Source organism: Mustela putorius, unplaced genomic scaffold, assembly GCF_011764305.1.
Source record: "Mustela putorius furo isolate JIRA1106 unplaced genomic scaffold, ASM1176430v1.1 tig00000592_pilon_pilon_pilon, whole genome shotgun sequence".
NCBI lineage: Eukaryota > Metazoa > Chordata > Mammalia > Carnivora > Mustelidae > Mustela > Mustela putorius.
Genome location: NW_025421426.1, coordinates 3,773,465 through 3,790,971, shown reverse-complemented (window position 1 = coordinate 3,790,971; position 17,507 = coordinate 3,773,465). Strand labels below are relative to the sequence as shown.

The 17,507-nt window shown below is 44.6% G+C and overlaps 1 long non-coding RNA gene across 1 annotated transcript; it reads left to right on the top strand.

Annotated features, from left to right (window-relative positions):
- Positions 1–14,676: 14,676 nt before the first annotated feature.
- Positions 14,677–17,056, top strand: LOC101670300. Its single transcript, XR_001178475.2, has 3 exons — positions 14,677–14,919; positions 15,374–15,573; positions 16,670–17,056. It is a non-coding gene; the product is annotated as an uncharacterized LOC101670300 (long non-coding RNA).
- Positions 17,057–17,507: the final 451 nt, after the last annotated feature.

Below are 17,507 nucleotides of genomic sequence, written 5' to 3'. Positions count from 1 at the left end.
GTGTGTGTGTGTGTGTGCGCACACGCCTGTGTGCATGTGTGTGTGAATCAAGGTGGGCCAGTGGGAAGCAATTCTGAGATTTTTTTCCCCAATATGAGGAAGAAAGGAGACCTATATTTCCACTGAACCTAAAGTGGATGGACTTTATGTGACTCAAAAACGACATGGAGCACCAAGTAGATAGAGCGTGACCAAGAGGCCAGCTAGTGTCGCTGGAGACTGACCAAGAGGTGGCTTGAGGCTCTACAACTGTCCCCGCCTGGAGTCTGTGGAGGAATTCCCAGTTTTGTAAAGCAGTAATTTCTCTTTGAAAGTCATTTTTTAAAAAAAGATTTTATTTATTTATTTGACAGAGAGAGAGAGCGAGAGAGAGCGAGCACAAGCAGGGGGAGCAGTAGAGGCAGAAGAAGAAGCAGACTCCCCACTGAGTAGGGAGCCTAATGCAGGGCTTAATCCCAGGACCCAGGGATCATGACCTGACCCAGAGGCAAGTGCTTAACCGACTGAGCCACCCAGGCACGCCTTTAAAAGTTATTTTTGAAGCATTTCCTTAAGTTTTTTTTTTTTTTCCACTAATCCAGTTTAAATTGAAGTTCAGTCCCTAAATCTGTCTCCCCCCCAACCCCCGCAAAAAAAATCCTTACTGATATAGTAACGGTCACATTTTGGGATTGGGTTTTGGGGAGAATTACATGAGAAATGGAAAATAATCAACGTGAAATTCTTAGGATAGTGCTAGGATAGTAGTTGTTGGTTAATACTAGATACGCTAGTGATGGCATCGGGGAGGCAGGAAAAGGTGGTGGGCATCAGCATGGATATAGAGCCATGTGACCCTAGCTCCAAGTCCCCTTGCCATCACTCAGAGGACTTCCCTGCTGTGTCTTTGTTTCTCCTCTTGTAAAATGGGGATCCGGCTGACATATGCATCAAGTGAAAGGGGTGAATGTACGTGACAGTGAGCCCAGTGTCCGGTATATAGTAGGTATTCAATTAATGGAAATTGTCATTTCCTAACACTTATCCTATTATGTCAGATAATGAATTCCTAGGTTGCAAACTCTGTTGTGATGGGAATCTTATTCTTAATATTTTTAATTTGTTTTATCCCTAGCCCCTAGCCTGGTACTTGGCACAGAGTAAAGTAAGACTGAAGTTTGGTGTTGTCTGAATTACTTTTTTTTCTTTATCATATCCTTTTTGACTCCGTTTTTACACATCACCTCCTGAATACATGTCCTGAATCCAACCTGTTCCCCATTTGGCCTGAAAAATTCATTCTTCCACACATCATCGCTGAATGCCTACTGGGGGCCATGACTTGGGGCACTGGCATTAAAGCAGTGAGTAAGACAGACAAGGGGCTCACTTTGGTGGGGCTCGGATTCCAGGAAGACAAACACAGCTGACAAACTGATGAATACATCATAGCAAGGAGGGGTGAGTATTCTGGAGATCCATAAATCAAGGCAAAGAATAGGAATTGGGGGGCACCTGGGTGGCTCAGTGGGTTAAGCCGCTGCCTTCGGCTCAGGTCATGATCTCAGGGTCCTGGGATCGAGTCCCGCATCGGGCTCTCTGCTCAGCAGGGAGCCTGCTTCCTCCTCTCTCTCTGCCTGCCTCTCTGCCTACTTGTGATCTCTCTCTGTCAAATAAATAAATAAAATCTTTAAAAAAAAAAAAAAAAGAATAGGAATTGGGTCTTTGCATTGGGTCCTCATAGAAGACCTGTTTGAAGAGAGGATGTTTGAGCAGAGATGTGAGTGAAGGGAGGGGGTGATGAAGCCACAGGTCTCCCTGGGGAGAAGAGGGAACAGTGTGTGCAAAGACGTGGTTTGTTCAAAGAACAGTGAGTGAGAGTAGAAAGATGAGATCAGAAAGCTAAGCGGGGGCCAGCTGACCCTGGGCCTATGTGTTTCTTCATATTTTAGAAATACCATTTAAAATCCTACAGTTGATTTTCCTATCAGTAATCAAATCACATCAGAAATCAAAACGTTATGACTCCTGATTGTGTTTGAGTAATGTGTGGCATGAATTGGGAGCCTCGATGTAGCTTCTACCAATTCCTCTTTGCTTCAGCACTGCTGGTCTTTGAAGTCTTAAAACAAAACAAAAAAACAAACAAACAAAAATTCTACCTCCATGCTGCCTCAGGGCCTTTGGGCATGTTGCTCTCACAAACATTCCTTTCTCTCCCTCGACCCTCCTACCTGTTCACTTGATACTTCTTAAGGGAGCCTGCTTTGACCTCCCTCATGAGACTAGATCCAGTTCTGCTGTGACACATTCTCAAGGATTCTGTTCTCCTTCAAGTTCTTATACTTGCAAAGAATATATTGAGTATTTGATTTAATGCCTATCCCCTCTGATAGTTGATAAGCTTCCAAGAGCAGGCTCCTTGTACGGCTAAGAACTGGTGTCCTCAGCTGTGAGGAAGGTTTAGCATCCTCAGTATTATATCAATAAATATCATTATAAATTATAAATACCCTGAGGCAAGCCTGGCACCCCCTTCACTCTTGCTTACCTGCACCCACGTCCCTCGTCCACACACCCATATACAGATGGCACTTCAAGTGAGGGTTGCAAAGTTGGGGTTTAAAAGCTCAGAAGTGGGAGAAATGGCTTCTGGCAGCCTGTGGGGAGAGATGAAGAGGGCATTTGAGAAAGTTCCCTGGAGGTGACGATGGGCTTGGAGATAGCCTCTAGGAGTGAGCCAGCCTGTGCCGTGGGGCTTGGATGAGGCTGGATCTCCTGTTCAGGGGGAGATGGGATTAACCTTTTTTGATATGAAGTGTAGGAAGAGTGTAAAGGATGGGGAAATGAGAAACATCTGTCCCAAGAAGGGCAAGTCTGTTGCTTAGAGCCGACCAGCAGATGCTGCTGACCAACCTGGAGGTGATCTGGACTCTACGGTGGGTGGAGTCATTGCAAAGTTTTCCAACCTGTTACAAAGCCTCTTTGGTGAGGAACTGACCTTTCGGTTTACGTCTGAGGGACACAGGCTGCAGCTTTGCTCGTAATGAGAAGGTGATGGAAAAAGAATGTCTCAAACCCTTGCGATCCCGTTTAATGAGAGTTGACTTTTCCCCCTACCATTTCTTAATGAAAGTCTTCAAAAATGACTTTTGAATCAGAAAGGGAAAGCTGGTCACTTCTTGCTCTGTGATTCTGCGTCCCTTGAGCTGAGCTCGAGCCCCAGGGATTGTATTGTGATGACGAAGAAGTTTGTTGAGCACCCCTGGGCCTGTGTGTACTTACTCTTCCTGCTAAAATGATGCTTCCCTGTACCGCCTCCCCCCCCACGACCCTGCACCCCTCCCCTGCCCTCAGCTCGGAGTTACTGTGTTCCTTCCCTTGCCCTTCGAGATGCTCCGTGCCGGTGACGTCATTTCATGGCTGTCATCATCTGCCCATCTTCCAGGAAACTGCAGTGGAGCGCGGTTTAGAAAGCAATATGCCCGAAACGCTTGTTACTAAATGGTCCAAGAAGTACCTAAGTAGTTTTAGATGGTCCCAAATCATGGGCTATTTGACCTTGTGGATAGGTGGTCACTGTTTTCACCTAAAAGGGAACCTTCCTAAGAATACGCAATGCTTCAAATACTCACTTTTTTTTTTCCCCCATGCAGAATTATCTAAAGTACTATTTCGACCCAAAGAACGCATCCTTCTTTGGATTTCGTTAAAGAAGGAAGGTGTTTGCTTTTTTATTTCTTTCCTCTTTCCTCTGAGCCTGTTCCTGACTCACCTCATGAGCACTTCATAAATCTTGCATCTGGGTAATATAACACTGTACGGTGCTTTTTAACCAGAACATTTTGTTTTCTGCGTGATCTGGCACTGAGTGGTCTGGCAGAGAGGGGCAGTGTTGGGGAAGGGCAGGGGCAAAGCCTGCCAGGACGCACTGGAGTTTCTGCAGCCTCACTGGAGAGTTCTCTGTCGCAGAGAGTGGCTTCAAAGTTGCACACACTTTCTTCTGATGCCAACTTCTTGCTTTTCTAAAATTTCTGAGTCCTCTAAAATAAAACTTTTTTTGACAGTTTTTTTTTCTTTCCCCCAAACAGAAGGGTCTCTTATTTCCTCCCACAATCCTTCCTCAGTGCTTCTCCACATACCAAGAAATTAAATTGTGAATTTAAGTTTGCTGGGTTGTATCTAACCAATGCCTGACTTACTTGGGAATATGGAAAATCTACTATTTACTCTTTATAATGTGCTCTGTCCTAAAAGGAATAGTGGTAATATGCATGCGAGGTATAGTAAACAAAAGGAAATAATAAAAGAAAGTAAATATAGAAATTTAGGATAAGGGAAAATAACAAATAAAAAATCAAGAACATATAGAAGAAGAACTTAGTGAGCGTGTTACCAAGCTCAACTACAACTGCACTTTAAATTGGTCTCTGAGCTTCCTGGTAACCAAAGAAAAAGGTGTGGGTGGCCCAATTGGTTTAATAATTCTCTTTGTTAAAAAAAAAAAAAATGCAAAGTATCATCAATCCACAGGAGATGTAAAACATTTCGTACACTTTAATTTGGAAAGGCATCTCACATAAAAGCATGGGGGATAGACGAATTAAGTAACAAATAGTAATATATAAATAAATAAATATTTATCGATAAATAAATAAATAATAAATAGTAATAGATGGTAGTTTACATGGGATTATGCCTTGTTAGCATTGTTCAAGAATAGCCAAGCCCATAACATTAAAGCAACTCAGTGAGAAATTTCCAGAAAGATACCATGGCATGAGAATAAGGCATACACTTAGGGTGAATGATTAGGAAAATCTGCTACGTAGCATGGTCACGTAGAGAAATGAATGTCATGTCACTTTCATAGAGATTGTCCCTTGTGGAAGCAAACAAGAGGCATAATAAAGACCATCTGTCTAGATTGGGGGCTATGTGGACGGACTGGCTGAGCTCTCACCTGGGAACACTGAGCGAACATGTGATGCATAGGGACACATTTGACCTCTTGTGGAGATGAATGGTTTAGTTGACAGGGACTGCTTAATTTCAGAGTTACGTTATGGGGGCTTCTCAGCCAAGGTGCTGAGTGTCTGTCTGTGATGGAGACTACGCCTCTCAGGCAGGGCCCAGAGCTTTTAATATGCTTTGGACAGAATGTTAAACACCTTGTCATGCCTCAATCTTCTTAATCATTACTAATGATGATAATAAAAATGATGATGATAGTCAAGGCAGAGGCGAACAAAGGCAAGGCGGTGACTCACGGAGTCGAGCAAGGTGTCATGGCAAGAAAGCCCCGGCTGGAGACGGAACGTTGGTTCTTGCCTCACCCCAAACATGATCTGTATCCCAGGCAATGCTTGCACGTCTTCGTGTTTCTTTAGTTTGCAAGTGATCCCGTGGCAGTGTTTCCTGTGCTTCAGCATTAAATGGACCTGGGAATTGAACTGGGAATGAATTAGAAATGCAGGTGTTTGGGTCCCACTCCAGACCCTGAATTGCTCCAGGACATTCTCTGAAAGAAACAGTCAACGTTGGGAACTACAAGACCTTGGATGAGGGCTTTCACGTGTGTGGAACGATCCCCAAGGCTCCATCCCTGTTTGTATGCACTCCTTCTGCCAGCTCCTCCTCTTAGGAGGTGGAGTCCAGCCCTTCAAATTTTTGAATATTGCCTGGGGGTCTTGCTTTGGCTAATGAAATGTGGCAGGAATGATGGGATGCTATTTCCAAGCTACCTGGTTCCCTCTCTCTCTCCCTCTCTTGTCTCTTTTTTTCAATTTCTCAGAACTTAGCCACAACCATGACACACATTGGACTAACTTGCCAGAGGATGAAAATCCACGTGGAAGAGAGCCGAGTCATTGCTCCAGAGGCAGTCCTAGACCGGCCAGCCCCCAAGCCATCTGCTGGCGAACCAAAAGGCGTGAGTGAGCTCAGGTGTCATTAGTTGGGCTTGACCCATCCAGAAGACACGAAGCCAACCTACGGTCGTGTGAGCTGAGACCAATGGGTGTAGCTTTAAGCTACTGGGTTTTGTGGCTTTTTGTTATACAGAATCACCATGGCAATAGCCGTACAAGATGGAAATTCCATAATTGTGCAATTCTAACAGTTCTGATCTTGATCTCTTGTTAGCAATCCCAACTTCACAGAGAGAAAATTCAGGGGTAAGTGCGACGTTCCTTTTTTTCTTTTTTCAAGATTTTATTTACTTATTTGACAGAAAGAGAGAGAGAGAAAGAGATCACAAGTAGGCAGAGCAGCAGAGAGAGAGAGGGAAGCAGGCCCCCGCTGAGCAGAGAGCCCGATGTAGGCCTCGATCCCAGGACCCTGGGATCATGACCTGAGCCGAAGGCAGAGGCTTTAACCCACTGAGCCACCCAGGTGCCTCCTGTTCCTTTGTGTTTTATTGACTAAGTGTGTTTCCTCTTCTGAGCCCCTCTTCTATCATAAGGGGGGGAGTTATGTAATTCTCAGTTACTGCCCGGCAATCTAGGTCCACACGTTTATGGCAGATGTTACTTCTTACCACAATCTAGCTCTCTCCTTCTGAGTGCACAGAAGATGGTGCCCCACCCCCCAATCTCCTTGAAGTTAGATGTGAGCAGAGGACTGGTTTTGGCCAACGAAATGTGAGCAGGAACAGGTCACTTCTGGGTGGAAGCATTTAGGAGTTGGTGTTCAGTTGTCCCTGTTCTTTCTTCTTCTTTCTTGAATGGTGGAGGGTATGTTGTTGCATAAATGTTCCAAGATTGAAGTAGATTTGAATGCTGGGCTCCCCCATGGGGATCCGCTGCCCCAGGGAGTTGCCTGGACCTATAGTTGGTTTGCTGAGAGCAAGAAAGAAAATTTTGTTTCTTAATTTTCCCGTAGTTCTGGAGGTTGGAAGTCCCAGATCAAGATGTCACCAGGTTCGGTTTCTTCTGAAGCCCCTCCCCTTGGCTTTTAGATGGCCACCTTCTCACTGTATCCCAATATGGGTTTCTCCCTATGTGTGTCTGTCCCAGTGTCTCTCCGTGTGTCCAAAATTCCTTTTCTTATAAAGACACTCATCATAGTGGATTAGGGCCCACCCAACAACCTCATTTTAACTTACTGACTACTTTAGAGACTGTATTTCCAATGATAGTCCTATTCTGAGGGCTAGGGGATAGGACTTCAGCACATGAATCTGCACTCATAAATCCTGGAAATGTATGTTCTAAAGGCCCTTAAGTAGGATAGAGAATCAGTGGATAGTTGGGGTGGGGACAGCACACTGACTTTAGTCTCCAGCATCCTCTCGGTGGATGGGATACCTAATGTTCTACAGGGCACACGTAATGCTCCTGCCTTGTGCTAGTCCTGACCCAGAAGGCCGGTTCATCTTCTCATACTTATGGCTGTGTTTGTATTATTCTGGCCATATAGAGGAAAAACAAACCATCCTGGGCACCCTGGCATGAAGAAGCTTACTCGAGACCCATCTGACAGTCTGGGGATTTGCCTACCCATTTCTCACTGCTCACACCATCTGAACGATCCCCACAAACCTTGTACCCTTCAGGTTTCACCAAGGGAGCAGATCTCAGCTTCCTCTCCTTTTGGATCCCTTGAAATTCTCTGGGGTTTCTATCCCTTCCCTCCATTTTACGGCAATTCTGGGATCTGTATGTGGGGCTACGATTTGGGGTTCCTTTCTCAGAACCTACAGTTTCACAAGCATCTAAATCTGTTTTGCTTGGCTCTTTCTCTTCCACCTCTAATTGGGTGGGAAAAACTTGCTCTGCCTAATCCTATATTCTTCTGTAACTTTTTAAAAACTTTTTTTTTTCCCCTGGACCTTTACTTTGAAACTCAAAACTGGAGACTTTGACACCTTTGCCCTTCAGATCCTCTATGATAAACCTAGCTGGGGGCAAGATCTGCCAATCTCCATGCATATCTCAAGATATGCCAAGTTAAATCTTTTTATTTATAAAAAGAATAAACTTTGAATGGAGACAAGCCATGAGGTGGGAATAAATTACCAGGAATTAAACACACCTCACTTAACATATCAAAATACTTATCCCCCTGCATCAGAATGTATAAGTTTGCCCTAATAAGATTTCTTCTTCTTAACACCAAGAAATAAGACTAAATTCTACCTTGAAAGAATTCAGCTTTCACACCCTTGGTTCAGAAGGCAAGCTCAGGGTCCAGAAAAAGGGGAAAAGTGGCTTGATTTTAGCTGACCATTGAGAAAATGGAAGTAGTTCATTTGGAGGCAATGTTTGAAATACGGGGCAGAAAATTGAGTTTTTCAGTGTAAGAGCAACACTGATACCGTACAAATATTATGAATGCTTCCAAGTAAAGTAAGAACATTGTGAGTGCAGAAATGAATTTGTGATTGACATAAGGGAGAAAGATGAATAGAGAATGATCTATAGTGTTTGTCTGAATCCTCATAAAAGTGTATCTGAATGCTGGCTTTCCCCAGTCTCATCAGCTGGGAACGATTATATGAAAGATGTGTCTGAGTTAATGAGGGCCTAGGAGTCCTTAAAAAAAAAAAAAAAAAGATCGTTTAGGAGAGTTTTCTCCTTAGGACCAGTTGGATCTTACATGTTGAGATTGGGGTATTTAACACCTGGATTCTCATTTTCTCTCATTAATCTTCCCTCCCCATTGTCAGTTAGCGCCCCCTCCTCTGGTCCATCATGTCTTCTTGATCTCTGTACTCTACAGGAGGGATGGACTTCTTGATGTGTTTAGTTTATTGCTTAGCCACCAAATAATGAAAGCATTGACAGTATGCTTTGTTAGCTCATTCAGTGGTGTAGGGGTCAGCATACATTTTCTATAAAGGGCCAGAGAGTAAATATATTTGGCTTTGAGGGCCAGACTGTCTCTGTTGCCATGGCTTGGCTCTGCCAACATAGAGTAGGCAGGAGGTAAGTGAATGGTCGTGGCTGTGTTCCAATAAAACTTTATTTACAAGAACAGGCATTGAGCTGGACTTGGGTGTCCGGGTGTAGTTTGTGACACCTTGGTCCTCATGGGGGGTGGGGTAGCAGAGCTCTGGAGTAATGGAAAATGTTATTTTCTGGTGATTTCTTTTTCCACGCTCATTTTATTTATTTTTAAAAAGATTTTATTTATTTACTTGACAAAGATGACAAGTAGGCAGAGAGAAGCAGGCTTGCCGCTGAGTGGAGAGCCCAATGCAGGGCTCGATCCCAGGACCCTGAGATCATGACCTGAGCCCAAGGCAGAGGCTTAATCCACTGAACCATGCAGGCGCCCCTTCTGTCCGCTTTTTAAATTTCCGAATGCTCCGTCTTCCTTCCTCCAGTGGTTCAGGGACTAAGGTGCTCAAAGAGCAGCTGGTGTGAGATAAGCAGGTGAATTCTATTTTGGATGATGCTGATAGTTCAAGAGAAGGGAGGCACCACCTAGATTTGACGTGTGTACATGTAGGGTTGTCGGGGTGGGAGAAAAGCACCTGCTTCTTGTGAAACAGAATAAGGTGATGTTTCTTGTAAATAAGAGCAGGTGGGTGGCTAGTTGGTTGAGGATCTGCCTTTGGCTCAGGTCATGATCTCAGGGTCCTGGGATCGAGTCCCGAATCGGGCTCTCTGCCCTTTCCTCTGCTTGCACACGTGTGTGCACTCGCTCTCACTCTCAAAAATAAATAAATAATTAAAAAAAAAAAGAAGAAAAAGCAAAGCAGATACCTGCTCGTAGCTGAGGAGTAGAGCCGGCTGCAGGCTTGCTAGGTTCCTGCCCTTTCTCTCATCCCGCACTTTCTTCTCTTCAAGGTCTCTGGAAACTCCTTGAACGCAGCCCATTCTCTCCCGAAGCTGTATCTTCTGAAAAAGTTAAATGATACCTAATACTACCAAGGGAATTTTCTTGTATCAAGGGCTCCCCAAATATTTTCATGATTTATTTTCTTCTGATTATAATAGCTATATTTGTTTCTTATCAAAAATTTGGCAGCTACTGGAAAAGGATAATGTTTGACAACCTACTATTTATCGAGTCTCTTTTATTCATCACTGTGGAAGTCATTATGTGTGTGTGTGTGTGTGTGTGTGTGTGTGCATTTACACATCACACACACACAATCCTAGAGACTCATGACAAATCTTTGAGGTAGCTAGTTTTAGGCAGAAAGAAGTGGAGCACCTTGCCCAAAGCATATGTTGGAGGCAGGATTCAAACACAGTTGTCTGATTGCAAAACTCCCATTTGATTTTTTTCTGGGTACTGCACTACCTTCAGGAAGAAAGAAAAAATAATCTCTTGCAATCCCCCTTAGGGAAAACTGTGCTTACCTTTCGCTGTGTGTGTTTTTTTCCCTCCCCCATGGTTTTCTGGTTTTCCTTCTATTTTTTTCAAGCATAGCTGAGATCATACTGCAAATATGACTTTGTTTTCTTGTTGTTTTTCACTTTCCATTACTATTTTAGTGTCCTTGTTGGTGGGTGACCCTCCCAGGAGCTTCCCAGCTGCAGTGAGAAAGTGGCCCTTGTTTTCCGAGGGCTAGGAGAGACAGAAGGGAGAGGCAGACCACTCCAGGTTGGTAGGTGGCGGTTTTAGAAAGGAGAGGGAACTTATGTAAGAGGCTTGTCTTGGGTGACAGCAGGACAAATGCATCCCTGCAGCCGCTGGCCAAAATCTTAAAAGTTTCTAAAGAGCCTAACTGGGCTTGGTCACATATACTGTGCATGGGTTCTCAACAGCACATCACTGTCTCAAGGTTATGACCTTGAACAGCGTCTGAGAGTAGGGACAGCATGCAGAACCCAGAGTCCAAGGACAGGGGAGGGGGTGAGGAGCCTCCAAGTGCCCGGGTTCAGCTCATGGGTCAACTGGTGGTCACGTCTTTTTGATGACATTTCCCGACACTTTCCAAAATCTCCTTGGAAGTATCCTTTTAATGGCGTCAACTACTTCTTTATTTGGTATAGTATAGTTACTTTAACCAACTCTAGTCTGTTGAACATTTCAGTTATTGCTAGCTTTTCATTGTTTTAAATAAAGAGGTAACGGACACCTTTCAGTATGAGAGACATTTCCCCCCATAAAACGTCAAAATTCTGAGAAGTTATCAAGAAACAGAAATATTACTTTGTAAAAGGGGCGGTTAAGACATTTGCTTTGGAGGCACCCCCACATCTTAGTTACTGAGAAAAAATAATATTTCAGTGCAAATTTAGAAAAAAATGTAATGGGGGCTCCTGGGTGGCTCTGCCTTTGGCTCAGGTCATGATCCCAGGATCCTGGGATCGACACCGCATCGGGCTCCTTTCTCAGTGGGAAGCCTGCTTCTCCCTGTCCCTCTGCCTGCTGCTTCCTCTGATTGTGCTCTCTCTAACAAATAAATAAATAAAATCTTAAAAGAAAAAATATGAATGATTGCCCGAAGTTCAAATCCACGATGAACAAAGTATCGACATTTTAAATCAGGGCAGGGTCCGTACTGCAGATTTTGCTTTTAGCCTCAGGTTCTAATATGGCCCAGGGACGGTGCTGTTCTTGATAAAGTCCTGGCTGAGGAAACATAATTGGTGTCTGGAAGGAGGTACCTAGAACCAACTTTATTACTCTTATTAAGCCCTTTGAGAAGCTATCTGTTGGGTGTTTTCTCCTGAAAGGGTGAAGACTGCTTGGTTTCAACCCCCAAACATGCCCTTTATAGCATCCACATGGCCAAAATGCTTATGCTGTCTGGGCCTCGCTTTCCTGATGCTCTCCATGGAGATGATGATAATCCTTCATGCCTTCCACTGATGGGAGGACTTAGTGAGATAATAGTGGGTCCCTTCTAACAGCCAGTGCTTGGCTTGTGTTAAAGACCCAAGAAAAATCCTACCAAAATCAGATCTGGCAACCTACCCTCCCTCACAGCCAAATCTGCAGACGAGTAGATTTCTTGAGAGGAAATGAATTCTCTCCAGTTCATCCCAGACCCGTGATTGTCATAGTTTGAAAATAAAAATACCGAAACCCAGTTAAATTTGAATATCAGATAACTGAGTAATTGTTTAGTGAAGTATGTCCCATGCCATATTTGAGACATATGCATACCAAAAAAAGTATTTAAAAATTATTTGATATTTATTTATTTATTTATTTATTTATTTATTTATTTATTTGACAGAGAGAGATCACAAGCAGGCAATAAGGCAGGCAGAGAGAGGAGGAAGCAGGCTCCCCACTGAGCAGAGAGCCCCATGTGGGGCTCAATCCCAGGACCCTGAGATCATGACCCAAGCTGAAGGCAGGGGCTTTAACCCACTGAGCCACCCAGGTGCCCCAAAATTATTTGAAATATTAAGACAGGATTTGTTGTTTATCTGTAAATCTGAAATCAGATTTAGCCGGGACTCCTGTGTTTCATCGGGCAACCCCTCCCTGACCCCCGCAGGAGCTTCACTTGACCTCTGTGGGCATCAGCACAGACCAGGCATGACTCCGGAAGGGGAGCTCAGATTCCAAGCAGAGGTAACATTTGACAAGCTGCACGTCAGTGTGGTCACTGAAGTAGAGTTTTCGGCTGTTTAATGAACTGGCTACAAGTTTGGGGGCCTTTGCTCTCTTGGCATGGCCATGGTGGAAGCCATACGAGGGATAAAACCATCTAAGGTCGTCTCAGTGCTGCTGGCAGAGTGCTCCAAGCGAGCGCCTGTAAGAGTGTGAGTGAAGGTAGATAGACCCAGAGCACTCTCGCTGTGGCTGGGGTGTTTCAGACAGAGAATCGGGCCTGATAAAGTCCCCGTGGAAACGGCAGCCATCTTGCAGGGCCAGGACGGGAAGGATGCTGGGGTTTTCCTCAGCTTGAGAGACCCTGCCAAAGAGGCAGGTGGTTTTCAATAAAGAACTGTTTATGTCTCTGTTGGACAGAAGAGAGAGGTAGATACCTGTGACAAGACTGTTCTGCACGCTGACTGAAGATTTTCTCCTCTCTTCGGATTCTAGCAAATGCAAACAGGCAAGCCTGGGCAGGAGAGGAGAGAATTAGCTTGAACAGGTGTCTCCACCTTGGCACCACTAATTCTTGGGGTTGGATATTATTTTTTTTGTCATCAAGGGGCTCTCCTGTACATCAGAGGATGTTTAGCAGGATCCTTGACCCCCATCTCCTAGATGCCAGGCCCTCCCCATCCACCCCAGCTGTATGTGTCCTGTATTGCGTAATGTCTCCTGAGAGGCAGGTTCTTTCCCAGTTGAAACCACTGTACTAGAAATATCACTGTAAGGATGAATTAGGGCATACATGCCCCCAAAGGCCAGGCAGTAACTTCACTGTGAGAGTCAAGTTTCAAGTTTTAAGGTCATGGGGGTAGAGAGGGGCACCTAGAGTTCAAGTGCAGTTAAGAAGTTTGCTGGCCAAATGAACCTCTTTTGTGGGCAGAATTTGGGTTAAGAGACTCTAGTTTGTAGCTATCGAAATGGGAAGATCAGCTTCATCACTGTTTGGTTTCTGGTACTGATCAGTTCAAGTGCAGTTATGAAGTTTGCTGGCCAAATGAACCTCTTCTGTGGGAAGAATTTGGGTTAAGAGACTCTAGTTTGTACCTATCGAAATGGGAAGATCAGCTTCATCACTGTTTGGTTTCTGGTACTGATCATTGTGTGTCTCACCTCTGTGCATCTCCCACTTTTTGGATTCCTCTCTCTTTCTCTATTCATCCCCACTCCCTGACCCCCACAAGTGCCCACCTGACCACGGCTTTGCAGCCCAGAGGGTAGTCCCATCTCCACCCCTGGTGACATTGAGCAATGTCTAGGGACATTTTCAGTTGCCACAAACTGGATGAGCAGAAGCCACGGACAGCCCCATATTTCCTACAACATGGACAGGACAGCCCCCCACAACAAAGAATTTAATGGTCCCAGATAGTCTCCCTCCAGAGGGTGAGAAACGAGGCTGCAGTAGGAATGAGTGTGTGCCTGCCTAAACAATTCAGGAGGATAGCCTTCCTTACACACCCCAGGCCCCTGGGGTTTGAGGGGACTCCTAACGAATCCATAGCTGGGGAAATGTCAGCAGACAGTCTCTAAGGAGGGACATTTTCTTTTCTTTCCATTTTGTACTCATGCCCAGAAATAGCAAGACTAGCAATTCTGGGAGGATATAGGTTCTTATGTAACCTTTCCCTTCTTTCTTTGGGGGTTTGGGTGTTTTACAGAAGTTCATCTGGGTCTCAGATTCCTACCTGATCCTAATCTCTGATGAACATCCTCAGATAAAGGGATTCTCCTAACACATTGAGGGCAGACAGGAAAGAAGCTTAACAGGTCTGGTGAGAAGAGAACACTATGCAGAGAAAAATAGACCAACTCGATTTCCATACACAGCCCTAAATCATCTCCGCATCATTATCAAAACACGATCTGCACTATTTCCGTGGTTGCAAATGGGAACAGCTTTGATGACCCGTGTTTGATCAAGTTGCTGATGGACCCCTCCCCTAGACGTCTTGTGCCTTCTGTTCTCTTTGAAATATTATTTGGCTCCATTTTTTTTTTTTTCCTCCCGGTTCTCTCTCTTTGTGCGTGCATGTGACCACAATTGTAGTTTCAGTAAATAAAACGGCTGCTTGATAACGTGGAACGGCCCAGCGCTTAACTCTGCCCTTGGAGATCCTTTACATCAAAGCAGCGATCAAAAAGTGGTGCAGATAAAATTTGTCATCAGGGATTTCCTACAAAAGAATTACAGTGGAGAAATGGCCTGATCGATACTATGGATTTTCACTGCAGGGGCTGGTGGTCCAATTGCCGGGAGACACTCACACAGATAAAAGGGCACGGCTGCCACTCCGTCACAGACTGCTGACTCAGCAAAAACTTGTCCAGTATTTATAGTGCAGAAGGATACAGAATTATCACCTTGCAGTGCCCGGCGCGTGTTCCTTCGGAGATTGCCTTCCTTTATGGGATTGCTAAATGCAGGTGAATAGAAAAATGATGGCTAACAGCTGTCAAAATGCAACAGAATGAAGTACTTAAATCTTTTTTTATCCATTAAAAGGGTAACAACCGTACATATATCATGGCACAGACATTGTAACGATATTTGGGGGCTGGTAAACGAGGGGGTAATAAACAATATATGTTCTGATCAGAACAGCAGAGGAAATAGAGCTGGGTGGGGGCTGGGGGAAAGCAGGGCTTCCCTGAAGCCTTCTAATTACCTTAATGGTTGAACATTATCTAACAGGAGGAAAACAAAATTACATTTGCGTCCCAATCTTTGGGAGACCGGCTTTCCCCTTAGTTGGCATTCTGCAAGCATTGAACTATTCCCTGAAACACTTAACCAGGCTCCCTGTGTTCTGAAATTTACTGAATTTCACGTAGGCCAGGTTAATTACAGCGCGTGGAATAACAATCGCTTTCTGGTAAGCTTCTCCAGCTGGAAGGATCCGGTCCCAGTGAGAACTTTCTCTTGCGCATCTCCAACCTCAGCGCTTCCGCTGAATTTCAGCTGTGAAGGCGGAGGAGCTCACACGTACCTTCTCGCCTACCGAGCGCGGTTATTCCTGGAGGAGAAGACTGATGCGCTGGTCGTCCGGCTTCTAGTTCTTTGGCTGCACCCTACCTAAGGTAAGTAATCGCCCTGATTCCCAGTTAATGTTTCCTCAAGGAACTCCTCTGGAAAAATCTTACCAATCCATCTAAAACATCCGTACAGTGTCTGCCTTATTTTTTATTACGTGAGAATCGACTTCCAGAAAGGTTTGAAATACCTTACGGTTCCCCTGTAGAATCCTGGCTTGTTTGAAAATATGCCACATTGTGTCTTCCCCTAAAACATTTTACTTAAATTTTCAGTGAACCATTTTTTGGTAAGCTTCAACATGAAAAGAAGAATGTTTTCCTTATTCTCAATATTTAAAAGGTCCTGCAAAGCAAATAGGGAAATGAACAAAATATATAGGATATCATCAATAACAGGGCCTCCAGACGTTAATGAATTCTCCATTTCTCAAACACCTGCGGTGCGATAGGCCTCGTGCAGGGTGTTGAAGAAATGCAGTGAATGAAAACAGGCTTTCAAGTAAGGAGCTTATGGAAAGGAGGACAGGAAAAATATTTATTGAACAAATACTTTGTGCCGAGCCCTTGGCAAATGTAATGAAATAGCCAACAGCTAGAAAATGCAAGGCAGTCTCGTCAGTGTTTTTTTTTTTTTTTTTAAAGATTTTATTTATTTACTTGACAGAGATCAGAAGCAGGCAGAGAGACAGGAGGAAGCAAGCTCCCCCCTGAGCAGAGAGCCTGATGTGGGGCTCGATCCCAGGACTCTGGGATCATGACCTGAGCCGAAGGCAGAGGCTTTAACCCACTGAGCCACCCAGGCGCCCCTCATTGGTGTTCTTTTAATTTGTGTGCTTGTCATCATAGCTCTGGGAGGTAGGGTTATTTATTAACATGTCCACTTTGAAGGTGGGGAAACTGAGTGAACAGAGAGGTTGAGTCATTGGGCAAAAGCTTAGACTTTGTACTGCAGAGCTACACAGCCTCTCCCCATCCCGAAGCTTTCTCCTTTTATCCCTGTGATGGTCCCATGAAGTTGGTGTCCCTACGGAACAAGTAGGAAAGGCTCACGAGCTCACAAGCAGCAAACATTGAAGAGCTGGGATCTGAACCCAGACACACCTGCCTTGACATTCCTCGCTGGTTTACATGTCATTTACAGAGGGCCCACGAAGCCGGCAAGGCTCTGCAGCTTCTAAGTTCAAAAAAACAAAAGTCAGGACGTACAAGCCATCACATGCAGTCCAGGGAGAAGAATTCAATTTCAGGAAGCATGCCACCGCTCGGAAGGAACATTAACAAGGCTTTTGTACCCAGATCGTCCCTGGCCAGCGTCAGGTAGGACTCCAAAATGTAGCCGGCACCTTCAGGGACTGTCCATGGGGAAATCATCTTTGTGCCTGTTTGAACGGCCTCATACTGGCGGGAATCATTGCTGCTATCATCACAGGATTGTCGTGTGGAAGTTTACTGTCACTGGCAATAAACATAGATGAAAGGGGGGTGGTGAATAAGAAAACAAAAGGGAAAAGTAGAAGCAAAAAATGCACCAGAGTGAAAAAAATATCCATAAACGAGTTGTTTTTTTTTGTCTCTCTAGTTGCTCTGATGTGCACAAAGGAAATAGATGGGATAAAATCACAGCTCAGGAACCCAACATAAATTCCCCCTTGCTTTGACAAGTACGTAATTTTCTTCAGAGATGCTCTTCACGTCTGGAGAGTTATGAGCCAATTTCATTCCCATCTGACAAATTTACAAAGAAACATTAGAGAAAAGGGATTAGGAAAGCGAGAAATCTTTATAGACTTTTTCCTCAGGCTGTATTCCCCTTCCATCTTCTGGCTCTTCCTTGAGACCATGCATGAGCGACTCCCACGGTATGGCCCCCATTGCCCAGACGCTTAGCGGAGACACAGAATGTGCCACGTGCTTTCAATTAATGAATGGTATTTACATTATTGGGGAGTGGCAGGCAGGACTGTGGGGTGAGGAGAGAA